The sequence below is a fragment of the Trachymyrmex cornetzi genome, unplaced genomic scaffold (genome assembly GCF_001594075.2).
Source record: "Trachymyrmex cornetzi isolate Tcor2-1 unplaced genomic scaffold, Tcor1.1 scaffold99, whole genome shotgun sequence".
NCBI classification, from domain to species: Eukaryota; Metazoa; Arthropoda; class Insecta; order Hymenoptera; family Formicidae; genus Trachymyrmex; species Trachymyrmex cornetzi.
In genome coordinates, this window is record NW_017300343.1 from 2,661,479 (window position 1) to 2,675,493 (window position 14,015).

At 40.0% G+C, this 14,015-nt stretch overlaps 1 protein-coding gene across 15 annotated transcripts in view; it reads left to right on the plus strand.

Annotated features, from left to right (window-relative positions):
* The window catches only part of LOC108770185 (ELAV-like protein 3), a 44,396-nt gene that overhangs the window by 11,464 nt on the left and 18,917 nt on the right, over positions 1-14,015 (plus strand). For 10 of the 15 annotated variants that reach the window (XM_018521597.1, XM_018521605.1, XM_018521607.1 and 7 more), the window contains exon 1: positions 3,876-5,127. The exons of 1 other annotated variant lie outside the window; for it this stretch is intronic. The gene's annotated coding sequence lies outside the window, so the exon portion shown is untranslated. Of the gene's footprint in view, positions 1-3,875; positions 5,128-6,233; positions 6,383-13,308; positions 13,946-14,015 lie in introns of those variants that run through there. 4 more of the 15 variants (XM_018521599.1, XM_018521600.1, XM_018521602.1 and 1 more) reach the window with 4 other exon arrangements.

The following is a 14,015-nucleotide window of genomic DNA, read 5'->3' on the forward strand; positions in this document are numbered from 1 at the left end:
TCTGACGCTGGCACCCCTCGGTCTACCCTCGCAGTGGCGTAGGAAGGAGGCGCGGCCGTCGCCCGGGGTGGAATGGGCGCGCCACGCCGCGTCGGTCTTCCCAGGACACTCGGGAGCACAAAGAGGACGAGCGCACCCGTAAATTATCCTCTCGCGGAATTTATGCGACCTCCTCTGGAAGAGGTGTCTAGACTCTTCTGGCGATTAAGACGTGGGGTGGGCCACTATAACCCGCGCCGATCGATCGTTGGCGATCGGTGAGTTTTACAAGTGGTTACACTGCCAACTTGATGGTATATCTTTAGGGCACTTCGATGTCGACATCAACGTCGACGTCATGATTGCGACGTACAGCGACTTGTGCTTGTAAATTATTTTCTAGAAATTACAGAGACTATAATTGTAACAAGTTATGTTAAAAAAGAACGGAGATATAAGGATAGGTATAAGTTTCTTTCATCGTTCGATTATTAGTTATTTCTAGCTGATGCTTCTAAATATGTCGAGACTTTGGTACGTGAGTTATTTCTTCTCTTTTCCTCTCTTTCTTTTTCTGAAATTTATTGTTAGTGTCTCATATTTATATAAATATACAAATTTAAGATGATACACACGAAAGTAAGGAAAACCGGCCAAATATTAAATTTACTATCGGATTTTTTGCATAATTTTAAAATATAAACAATGTTATATAACATTTTAATTATATTAAAATATTATTATGATAACAAGTTAATAACGAAGAAATGTAATTTCTGAAACTTAATATAACTGTTTGTTACGTTTTAGTAAACTGAAATAAGAATTTTATTTACTGTACATATATATTGTATATGTATTAATAATAATTCACTATAATTATAATTTATTATGATATTACATAACATTTTATGTTTTTGAATTGTGCAGAAAATCTGGATATATTATAATATATAACATATTAAATATACAAAAAAAGAAGCGTAATATCAATAAGAATTGATGATCGGATTATATTTTTATATGTTTCTCTGTATATATTTATTCTGTTATGTGATATATCGTCCAAAATCTTTTATCAAAATTGCTTATTTCATGAACGTTGATAAGCAGTATTCAATCTCCTACGCCACTGACGCACTTCGACTGACCCTTATATGCATACGTGCTATTTACCATTAGATTACACCCCTTGTCTCCCTTGTCCCTTTTCGCTTCTCCCCAATGACTCTTTCTCTCTTATTTCCTTTGTTCCGCAACGGCGCTCCTTTGCTCTACGCCATTCGCCTATCTCTTATATCTTGTAATATCAAAATGTGACGCAAACGAAAACCATTTCTGTATATATTATTACTCCGATACCTTATCGATTCTTACCTTCATCCACTATGTGACTCATTAAGAAATCGTTCGTCACGACGTTCGTTAACGAACGCCTAACGTTACAGAAACAAATAGACCCACGCATGTGTGTATAAAAAAGAAGCGATCGATAGACCTCACATATATTTGCGCTATCGTTCATGGTCGCTGATCGTAGATGAGATCGCCGCCATGAGATAAACGCGTTCGCCGTTTACTTTGTGAACTTTTTAAACTCTCACATTCGTACGAGCTATTTAGTCAGCTATTTGATACTAACTTGATAACATATAAAGATCTTATTGTTAATTTAAATATAATAAAGGAGGCCTATTTTTTATCGTAAAGAAAGCATAATGATTTTGTTGTAATTTTTGAACCATTTTTTAATATAAAAAATGTTTTTTTTTTTTTATAAAATGGTATATATTTTATTCGCACAATGTAGTTTTATTTTGTGCAATTTTTTCAGACGGCGTTTTGCATAGTTTTAATTGACTGAATAGCAAAAGACTCGACATTCATATTATCTCGTGCGAAAAATTATTTCTCGTGACCAAATTAAGAGCGATTTGCATCACAATGAGCGACAAAATTTCAGCAACGGAGAGAGAAAGAGAGGAAAAAAGAGGAAGAGAAGTGTAGTTTTATTTTATCGAATGGAATATGGGATTCGCTGTACGATGAAATTTGGCCGCGTTTGCATTACCGAAAAGCCATTTGCCGAGGGAACGGGCACTCCCGACAAGCTTTTACACCCTCTGTCCAGCGCTTGCGCAATTCAGTCCTTCATCAACCCCTCCATTGCATAAACCCCGGCGCGTGCGTATTTATGACGATTGCTGCTCTCACCCTCAACCCCATCTCGCTATGTCTCTCTCTCTCCCCTTTCTCTTTGGTTTCTCCCCTTTCCCCTTGATAATCGAGGCGATGTACGGTTGTTCAAAAGTTCGTATACACTCATGATATTAATCATGCCAGCCTCCCACGAAGATCGGCCGTTGTAATGTAGCTCGATCGATCGGTCAGCGTGATGAATGCTATGCTACAGTTAACAGATACTAGCTTTTAGCTCTAAAACTGCACGCTCTTTTTCGCGCTCTTCTAGTAGATATCTTGCTTTTTGTTTCCTTTTTTAATCCATCACTACTAACAATAGGTTCAATAGTTTGGAAATTGGCATTTATTGTCCTAATTGGAATTGTTTCTCTCTCTCTTTCTTTTTAAAATATTTTTTACATGTTTATTTTTCTTTTCCATTCATGTTTCTTTTTCATTTTCGTAAACTAATATCTCTGCGTAAATTTCCATCACTCTTTTTCCAATTTCCCGTTTTTTATGGAATATTCTCGTACCTTTCACTTATACAGTACCCCTTCTCTCCATCTACTTTTACTCTCACAATGGAGATGTCGGAGACGGGTGAAATATCGCCCGACAGAGACTGGTTTCTATGTCGACCCATACTTTTCCGTAAACAGCGTAAACTATCGATTGATCTATAAATAACTGCAATCGCGTTGTTTGAATTATTTATATTTTCAGATTATTCATATACGCTTTCTGGGTAACTTAGAGATAACCATCTCTTTCCTCTCTCTTTAGCATATTAAATTACATAAAACATCTCTAAATAACATACAACATTCATAAAACATCTATGAACGTTCTATGAATATTTGTACATTTTTAGAATATTCTATGAACATTTTTAGAAATTCTCTGCTGTATGGATCGGTTTCTAGCATAATTTAAAATCCGATCTACTACGTTCTGTGCCAAATATCCAAATTAAGACTCTATAATTCTAGAAATATCACTAAGTTTATTGATTCACAAGAACGTGATTAAAGATCATTTCGGATTTCGAATTTAAACTGAACCAGTCGGTGGAACATCCATGTAGCAGCATCTACTCGTACAATGACCGGCGCGAGGGTGGTAGCTTCCTCCCGGGACGATCGTTTTAATCAATAGGACTCTCATCTCCCCCTCCTAGGCAAGCATCATTTATCACGAGAATGTCTCGTGCGCATAATGACTGAAAAAATCTCTCCATAGCTGCGCCGCGATGCGCGTTCGATGTTTGGAAATATGTGCATTGGGGCAACGCACACAGAACCAATCTACCAACCAGCCAACCAACCAACCAACCAACCAACCTTCAGCGGTCGGTATATGGAGGATGACGCTTGCGCAAATTTCCACCCCTTTCCCGGCATCGTCGACTCCACACTGCCAGTTGCCACCCTTCTCCTCGTCCCGGACCTCTTCCGCCTTCGCATCCCTTCCGACCTCTTCTCCCGCGTTGCTCTCGGCCTCTCCTTCACCTTTCACCGACGACGACAGCGTCTGCGTGTATCGGCGCCAATCTCTCCCTCGACCGAGGGTTTTTTCGCGATTCTTTTTGCCCCGAGTCTATCCCACCCCCGAGACAACCCCAGACGGTGGGGGCGGCGGCGGCAGGCGTCCGGAGGGTGCAGTCGTCGGTATTGGGACTCAACCTCGTCAGTTTAGTTACCGCACCACATAAAGGCATTGCGTTGTAGACACCGTTATACCCGCAACATTCTTACTATTTGCTTGCATATTTCCTAATTTCTGACCCTTCAATTCGGCATAAAAAAAGATAAAGAAAAACACTCGGTTCGGTATCGTTCGTCGTCCAAAAAGAACAGTCGTCGCCGTTGCTCTCATCGTCGTCGTCGTCGTCGTTGTTATCGTCGTTCTCTAACGGTTTTCAGTTTGTTGCTGCTGCTTTGTCCCGTCCACGTGTCGATCGAGCGACATTGTCGTTCGCCGTTCGGGTGACATTGTCACAAGAAATTTCGCGCGCAGAGAAAGTTATAGAACAGCGAAAGGTGGATCTCGCGAATATCGGGAAGATAAGTTTGCCGAGCGGAATCGGCCAAAAGATAAAGCAGAGAAACGATCCTTCCGCGTTCTTCCGATCTTATAATTTCGTTGGAGCCTTAATCCTATGTTCTCCGTTAATTCGTTTTACTCCTGACTTGTCTTGCCCCAAGAAGCATCTTTTTGATGTCCTAATCATTTGTCCTTCTCGATCAACAATCCCTCTGATCGACTTGACGCGTCACGATAATAATTCGGAAATACGAATCGACGCGTAATACGGTGCATAATCTTTTCATCACACGATAACGTGAGAGAGATACCGCGAGATAGAAAACGAAATCAGCGAACGAGAGTTGAACGCGTTAACGAGGAACCGGTAGCGTGATCAACGAAATCGTCAGCTGGAAGATCCTTTAATCGGCAGAAGAGGCACCAGCAAAGACAAAACGAAAGGGAGAAAGAGAGAGAGAGAGAGGGAAAGAAAGAAATAGAGGGACATAAATAAGAGTGCGTCCTGCTGGTCGGGGGTGGGAGTGAAAGAGAGACACTGGGTGTGTTCGTCGCGCGCGAGATTTGTTTATCTCCTATCGCAAGTTATAGTTATCAAGTGTTCACAAATAATCCGGCAGCCGAGTTCACGTTCTCGATGGAATTCGATGCCAGGACTCGTGTTCGATGATTGAAAACCGGCCTCCACGTTGATCGCGCGATCGTCGGTTCGAATGTTCCAAGTCGCGTCGTAAAGTTTGTTGAGAAATTTGTTGAAAGAAAAAAAAAAAATAAGAGAAAACTAGTACAAAGATACGGGGAAATACGTACGAAATATCGCGTAATAGAAAAAAATAAAAGTAATTAAGTAGAACCCACCGCCGTTCCGTTCTGCGCCCAGTATCGGCATCCTCCAACCACTGATTTTCATCGTTATAACCGGTATGTTCATTTGTTTCTTTACTTTCGTTGTTTCTGTGATTCTCACGAATCTTTATCATTATTGTTATTATTATCTTGTTATTATTGTTGTTATTATTACCGTTATAATTATTAACTATTTACTAGCGGATCTGTGTACGTCGATCGTACGCCGATCGGCTACCGATCTTTACGTATACGTTCGTTCTCCGTGCCGGGGATTTCTCTCATGCGAGGAATCTTCCGGTATCACATATTTAGGTTATCCTTTTAAGTCCAAAAATTTCCTATGGTGCTCCCGTTGTGCAGGTGCCATCGCTGTTCTCAATTTAATCTTAAACAGATGCGTTTATTGCTATATACACAATCTTTCATGATGTGCCATACATATTACTCTAAATTCTTCGGAATCTCACTCTAAAGAGTGAAAATTGAGCTAGCTTGGAAAAGAGTGGTTCTCAATTTTCAACCTTTAGAGTGACAATTCACTCTAAAAGTTTTCAAGAATACGACTGTTTAATTTTAATCATCAATTTAATCATCTACGAAATTATCTAAAATAAATAAAAATAAAGATTTATAGAAAATTACAATATAGTTATTGATTTGCAGTCAAATTTGCAGCACGTTGCGCAAGGTGTCGTACTCAAGGTCTCATCCTTGTACGCGCGGTAAGAACCGCATTGTAAAAAGCAATTGCGTGATTCCATGCGAGAGACGCATTCGGAAGGGTAAAACGCGAAACTACAGCCGCGGCGGAGCTCATTAACCCGGCGAAGTTGTTGCATTTAACGTCAGTCCGCCATAATCGCGAACGGTTGCGTTCAGCAGCTGACGCTTACGCACGGTGCGATATTGTGTGTGCACCAGACCGCGCTCTTTCTCTCTCTCCCTGGGCGTGGCACCAGAAAGCGACTGTCGCGGGAGCACCAACGTCGCAATATACGCACATACATACCATACACATATACGCATAAAACATATACATGTATACTTCTCTTTCGCCCCCTTTCCTCTCGCCCTCCCATTCTCTCTCTCTCTCTCTCTCTCTCTCTCTCTCTCTCTATCCAACCCCTTATCGATCCTGCGGCGTACCGACCGAAAAATAGCAAATTGAAATAACGCAGTAGAGAGGAGACATCGAACTTTCGCGATGCATGATGAAGCATCAAGCAGATCCGGCATGGAGCGAGGACCGGGACCGCTGGTCCTTGTCGAGGACAAGCAGGATGTCTCGAGAGGGACACTTCCGTCCGCGACGGCTTCGATTACAATGGTGCGTGAGCTAAAGAGAGGGAGAGCTAAACAATATATAGCCAATGGAGATCAATTGATATCGCTTTTCTCTTTTATTAAACTGCTAGATAACTGAAGCTGTGAACACCAGATTCAATATCAATTTTCTTTTTTTCTTTTACGGAGAACAAATCTCGGCGAGGTTTGACCTCCGAAATCGAAGCTGTTCTTTTATGTTCTATGTGCAATGTAAACACGTGTGTAAACATATTGAAAATAGGAAAGTCACCGAGTTCTCTTTTCATTATGTTTAAACTTTTTTTATCTGCACGTTTAATTAATATTTAATAGTAAATGTGTAAGTGTTGTATAATTTATACATTTGAGAACTAAGATTGTGCAAAGAATTATTTCACATAAGATTGAATGGAAAGTGAAAAGTCAGTTTTGACTGAACATTCGACTTTTCGGCGCTTCTCTGGGCATAGAAATCATGCATGATTCGTCTTTGGACGAACACTGAAGTATGTATCAAAGATTAACTACAATGCAAAGACTGGTGTAAAAATGAAGTTGGAACCGTGAGAAATGGACAAATAGGCGAAATAGAAACAGGGAACAAGAGAGAGGAAATGAGTATGAGAGAGAAAGAGAGAATGAGTGAGAGAGAGGTAACGAATGAGAGAGAGAGAGAGAGAGAGAGAGAGAGAGAGAGATAATAAATGAGAGAGAACGAGAGAGACTAAGCCTGGTTGGGGAACCAGTATTGATCGTTCCTGGGTCCATGTGACGCGCCTGCGTTTCACTACGGGGTAAAATCGTAGCGAGGGTAAACGCGAGACGAATAAGAGGGAGAGAGATAGACGAGAGAGGGAAAGAAAAAGAGAGAAGAGCGAGAGAGGAAATGGTGGAGAGAAAAGCGTATATACGAGCGGGGTTCATATACCCCCAGGATAGCTGCAACGTTCCATCGTGCCACCGACCAATCAATGGAGCTTTTCTGCGTCTCTCTCTCTCTCTCTCTCTCTCTCTCTCCCCCTCCTCCCTCTCCTCTCTCTTTCTCTCGTTTCTCTTCCTACATCGTGTATACAATATGATCGCCTTACAGAGGCGCGCACGTACGCACTCGTTATATATGCATTACGTGTATACATACGTCTCTGATACGCTGTAACACGTTGCGGACGACCACGTAATCGTTGCTCAAAATAGGAAATATACAACAGATGCAAGCGATTGTTTAAAACCGCTTGTTCCAACGAATGTACGAGTTATTGAAAAATTAATTTGTTACGTCCCTTAATTATTACGTATCAAATTGATTATAAGCCGAATTTATATATTATATTTTGAGAATTTTGTATTCCAAGGAATATGCAGAAAGAAATAAAGAATTTAATTTTCTTCAATTGTGAATTTACCTCTGACGAGGTATCCTCCCTTGCGGAAGGTAATATATATTTTAAATTTAAATTTAATTAAAATTAAACTTAGAACCGCAATAATTATTATTAACAATAATAAGATTGGAAATAAGATCGTTTATGTTTTAGAAACATTACTTTAAATACGCGAAGCGCCACTGCGGTCTGTGAATGTTAAGATGTTAAACTATTATATATATTCATATTAAATAAATTCATTTCAGAAATTATAATTGCGTGCCGATATGGTTGTCGGACTTTCAACGCAATCAATCTGAAATATTAATAATCTTCCCAAATTTCCCAAATTTAATCTTAAAAAACTGTAATAAACTTATTGTGAAATTATTATTAAATCAATTCCAATTGCGAATGTTAATTGTTCGTCACTGTCACGAAAAATCAATCGTGAACGCATTGAAGCTTTAATTAGGGCACACACTTCATACTTCACCGGCAATTTCTCTCGCACGACAAAATGGGCGAGGAATTGATCACGTGTAATCTTGGCGTTGCACGACGTACCGGATTAATGAACTTTTTCTGAAAAAAAAAATCGCTCACTTAGCCGTAGACTTGTATAACACACTCGAGTAGCTACGATTCGAGGTAGAAAATGGATCCTTCAATTTCAGTGAAATATTAAATTTCAGTTAGAAATAACTTATTTATACATATAAACATACCGTGACGGCAGTTAGGCTAATCGATGTTTAAATATATTATTACGCAAAGTTTGAGTAGTAAAAAAGTGGCGCGTGAGAAAAAAGTCAAAGTTCAAATGAAATAAGTCTATTTTTGGATCCAGCACATTTAACAGGCTGTTACGGCATTTATACGATATCCTTAGATATGCTTTCACTCTCATCAATAATCGTCAACATTGAAACTTTGTTGTTGGTTGTACCTAGAAGATCATCACCTGCCTTCACTAAAGATGATTTAACGTGCTGCGACCTTATCTAATCTAATCATAAGGGAATCGGTCATTTTTTTGTACACTACAACAGACAGCTATAATTTATATTTTATATTTTTACTTTCGATCGGTATCAGGACAACTAAGCGATCCTTAATGATCGACGATGCACCGCAAATTCCTTTACTGCAAAGTTCTATGTTGCTTGGACGATAAGTATCGCAAACAAGCCTTTCTTACTACCTGGGATATCAATTTTATATAGATATTCTCTCGGGAACGTAATTACGTCTGTAAAAATAGAAGTGGAGTTGTCTTATTATTAAATTAACAAATGTTTCGCGTGACGCTATATTTACGAGTGTTCTCGGTACTTCTGAATAACTTTGCGCTTCGTTCTCCGCTGGTGTAAGGCCAAATCGATTTCGAGTCGAGAATATCGACGGAATCTCGTTAAGAGTTCGGTGACCCCAGAAAAAGTTGTCGGACAGAATTATCGTTCCCAAGGTATAACCCCGTGGAATTACGTTCGTGCCCGCCGTGCTAGACCGATGATGTCGGGGAACCTACCCCCGAAAACGTAGCTTCGACAGCTGGATTGTGACTAAACTAAGGAGGGTGAGGTTTGCGTTTGTCGACAAGAATGATTCACGAGTTCGCCACGTGACTGGCGTATTCGCACTTTTTAAAATCTTGTAAAATAATTCTGGTATTAATCTTCTATTTTTCATGCACACGTGCAATGTTTATACACTTAATACACTTTTATTAATTAAATACATACATTTTATCATGATACACAGACTGTAGGTTCTTAAATTAATTGTTAATGAATTCCTAAATTAATTATCAATGAATTCAAATGAACGTCACGTACACTTGGTCAACATTTTCACTTTTACTTCGAAAACATACGTATTAAAAAAAAAAATCAAAAGCCAAATGTTGCTTCGTGCATTTAATAATTATTAGTAGCTGTCTCAACAGGATTAAGTCCTTTTTAAGTCGCTCCCCTTCGTCTAGCTGGGGATAGTCATAGATGCGTCTGATTTCGGGGGAAGAAAGGATTTGCATGCGAATGACGTACGTGTACGTGTGATACATGCACACGTGTACGCCGTTTTTTTTTTGCATATGCTGTCCCGCATCTGTTACCATGCAGTCGTGCCCTAGTCTAAACTTTATTCCCTTTTGTTCTCCACCTTGACCAAACGTTGTAGAGCTTATAATAGGTAGCGATGCTTGACATTAGGTATGGTCATGAGCGCGCGACCTGGGATTTTTTCTTCTTCGTGACTATGAGAGCATCCGACCAATCCGAGAGGTGGTTCCATCCATTTCGTTAATCGCGAATCCATTAAAATCAATAGAGTCACGAACAATTGCAATGAAAAAAGATTTATTAAACTTTAGTAAATATTTGTTTAGATAGCACTAACATTTAGTTATAGTAAATAAATAGTTATTCAATAAAAATGATACTTAAATTGAATCAATAGTTTTTGTACCAAATAAATATATGTTTACACTTAGTAAATATTTAATACTATTATTTAAACAAATATTTATTAAAATTTAGTATATTTTTTTCAGTGTACTCGTTCACTGAAAAAAGTCTAATAATAATTACTAAATGTATTTTGATCAGCATATTGGTGCAATTTTTATTAATATTACGAAACATTAATAATTAATCATAACCAATTGTTTCACTAAAACGTTTCACCGAAGCTTTAATGATTACCACCTATACTTTCTAAAACTTTTTGAGTGAAAGCTCATTCTGAAGAGTAAAATCTCACTGTTAAAGATCAAAAATTGAGCTACTCTTTTTCAAGATTGGCTCAATTTTCACTTTAGAGTGAGATTCGACTCCAAAGAATTTAGAGAGTTCTTTCTGAATGTTCGGTCGATTACTCGTCGATCTTGTCGCTTGCGAATTCTTCTGTATCTTAGGTATAGACCGTAGTACGATCCAGTGAGTCGTATCTCCTTTCTCATTCATCGATCCCGCGACGTCGCGTCACGACGCTACTCGGCCATAAAAATACCCTCGCTGCGCCGATGCGCGATGCCGCGCTTCTAGTTGCGCTGTGCGGCGCACGCAGCAACGGAAATAAATTTTCGGAAAACACCGAGTTTATTGGCACGGCCGCCAAGTCTTACTCGACCCGTTTCGTCAGAGCCGTGTAATTTCGGTTCGTAATACCGTCGAGAGACCAGTCGACTCGATCTCTGGGTATAAACTGCGGGCTAAGGTCAGGGATGCAGCTACTTCGATCCGTTTCCCGCGATTATGCTCTTTGTACGCTGGACAGATTCTCGGAAAATACGCGAACGTAATTGATTTCGTCCGGTTGCATAGCTACGTCGTAATATCTGCAGCATTAAAATTTTTTAATTCTCACGGAAAGCTCTTGAGCGAAAAACTGATGGCGAATGTCATTATAAATGACGCGGTGTCTCGTATTTTTCTTCTATTTATATATATATATATATATATAATTCTTAAAATTTTTTATTTTTATAACTTAAAAATATGTATATCTTTATGAAAGACAAGTAAATGCTAATTTAATTCTGAAGTTGGAATGATATTTTCAACACTAAGAAAAAGGCTGAGGCAATATTTTTCGCAATAAATTTAAGATTTTCTCATTAATATCTTATAAAGATTCTTATAAAGATGTTTATTAACATACAAAATTATTATTGCTTGTCTATTTAATAGATATTACTACTCTGGTTCTACTCATGATTGCGTTTCGAGACTGAAAACAATTTCGGCGAACGGTTTGCAGAATTAGACATGTATGTAAATTTACACAAAAATATTTAAGCAGTAATTAAGATCCGTTTTGATCAAATATGAGATTCCTCTTATTTAATTAGATTTATTCTCATCGGTCCAAATTCATATCATAATTGAAAAAAAAGTCTGGTTAAATCAATTGAAATTCTGATTGAAAATGGATGAATCGGAATTTTCTGGTTAAATCTACTAAAGTTTTAGTTGTGTAACCGAAATTCTGATTGTGATATAAGATTCTTCTAGTTCGTTCATTTTCAACCAGACATTTTTCTCTGTGAAGCTATAGAACTCCTGACACATCTCTCGCTATATATAGTATACCGGATGATTTTTTATAGATGGTGTAGGTTGCGGTTTTCCGCGAAGTTGCGATCGAATACGGACAACGTAAGAGGCGAGAGGGGGACTCTTATCTCTCTCGACGCGATACCGTAGTGTACCGAGGGTCAAAAACCTTGAAGGGCCAGTTACGATGCCGAGGGATAGCACAACTTGAGGTTTGGAGGGTATACCTTTTCTTCGCGCGAAATTAGGTTGATAAAATTGGATCGAAAGGATTCGCAATTAAGGACGGCCTTTTTTTCACACGCTAAAGAAGTTTTCTCAGTTCTCCCTTAATACACTTAATACAAATCTGTAACATGATATATAATGTCCAAATATCAATTTCTAATTTCAATAATTTATACATAAATATCTATACACTAAAATATTTTTCGACCACATTGACTGATAAATCAAATGTCATTCTCTCTTACTGAGAATTTTATAACATTATACATTAGATATTATACTTCACGTCATTTTCAATAATTCTCCGTCTGCAATCTGGGTCTTTTATGACACAAATAAAATTTCAAAATTTTAAATTTCTCTGAAATAAAGGAGAATATTTCTAAAATATCTTGTTAAAAAATTATTTAGTAATATATGTATGCAGTTTGATCAGCCAGTGACTTTTTAAAAGGAAAAATAAGTCAAATTTTGATTTGAAAAATTAAAAAAGAAATCACTTATCAAATTGCCCTCGTAATAGAGACGTTGAAAAGTGAGTCCTGAATTTTCCCACATTTTTTGAAAACACAGGACAGTACAAAAACTTGTGCTAGACGGAGAGAAAAAAACATGATATCGCAGAGTGTTAATTAATATAAATTATATCCGCAAAAGTTGCATCCACGAATGCGTAGTATTTACTATCGAGTTTGTTTCGCAATCAATTCAATCGAGAAAAATCGCACGAAAATGGATCTGCGAACAAGCGAGATACTTTCGTATCTTATGCATGTCTGTGCACGAGTCTTATTAATAGGAATATGCTGGTATCCACGAAAAAAAAAAAAGTTCAACTCAAATCACAAACCTATATAATTATCATCGTCGAGCTCGGTTCGGGCTCGGCTGATCGATAAGTTGGATTTGAAAATTTCGGATGTACTACGCGTATCCCTAATTTATTAGCGTGTTCGATCGACAAGCTCCCTCCCCCCAATCCCCGCATTCTCCGCGCGGTCCCGTGCGTGCCCGTGCGTGCCGGGGCGAATCACGGATGTATGTAGATGTAGCGGTGAAGCGGGTGAAGGCAGAAGGGGTTCGCGGGACGCTCGGTGGCTCGCGCAGCGTGGCGTCGGTGGGCGCGCGTCGAGTGCGAGCGCGATCGAGGGTGGCCGAGGATAACCGAGGCGGGCCGAGCGAGCGGCGAGTCACGAGCGCCGCGCGGCGGGGCGAAGTCGCTTCGTGAAACGAGCCGAACGAGACGAGCGAGGTCGGAGCCGCCGGACTACCGGAGCCGTTTAGTCTGTAGGCAGCCTCCGCCCGTGTCGCGTTGTTCTTTCCGTTTTCTTAGTCTAGTATTTCAAGCTTTAATTTTCTCGACCGCGAACCTCTTTTCACGTCACCTCTCCGTCCCCCTTCTTGTATATTTCCGTGTACACGCGCGTGTATACGACTATATACGCCGCTGATAAAAACGTCGTGCTGCACTCTTCTCACGCCGAGCCGCCCTGTGTTCGCCGTTCTCTCCTGTCTCCCGGCTTCCCTCCCACCACCACCCTCACTACTCGTTCTCGTTCTCTCCCTTCGCGTCTTCGGGTCTCTACGCCGAAAGCAGCCACCGCGCCGTGTCGATGTCGATACGCGGCCGTCGCCCGTCGTTACCAAGTGCACCGAGAACGGTGGTCAGGCGGTGTGCATAAATGCCGGTTTACGAGCCCTCGCGTCGTACTTTACTTTCATTGATTTCCCCTTCTGTTCCGGGCGGTGGTGCGAGAGCAGTAGCGTGATAACAGTGCACATCAGCGGAGGTGACAGCGCGAGTGTGAAACCAACAGAGCCGGAGGCTCGCTCGAGGGCTCGACCGCCCGCACACGGTGCTCGGTTTCGCGTGCGACGGGAGAGAGGAATCAAGTGACGGACACGATTCAGAGGGAAGAGGAGAGAAAGTAACAGGTACCGGAAAAGAAATAATATCGCTGTGCAAAGCTCGAAGCGGAAACGAGTGAGAAAGAGAGAGAGAGAG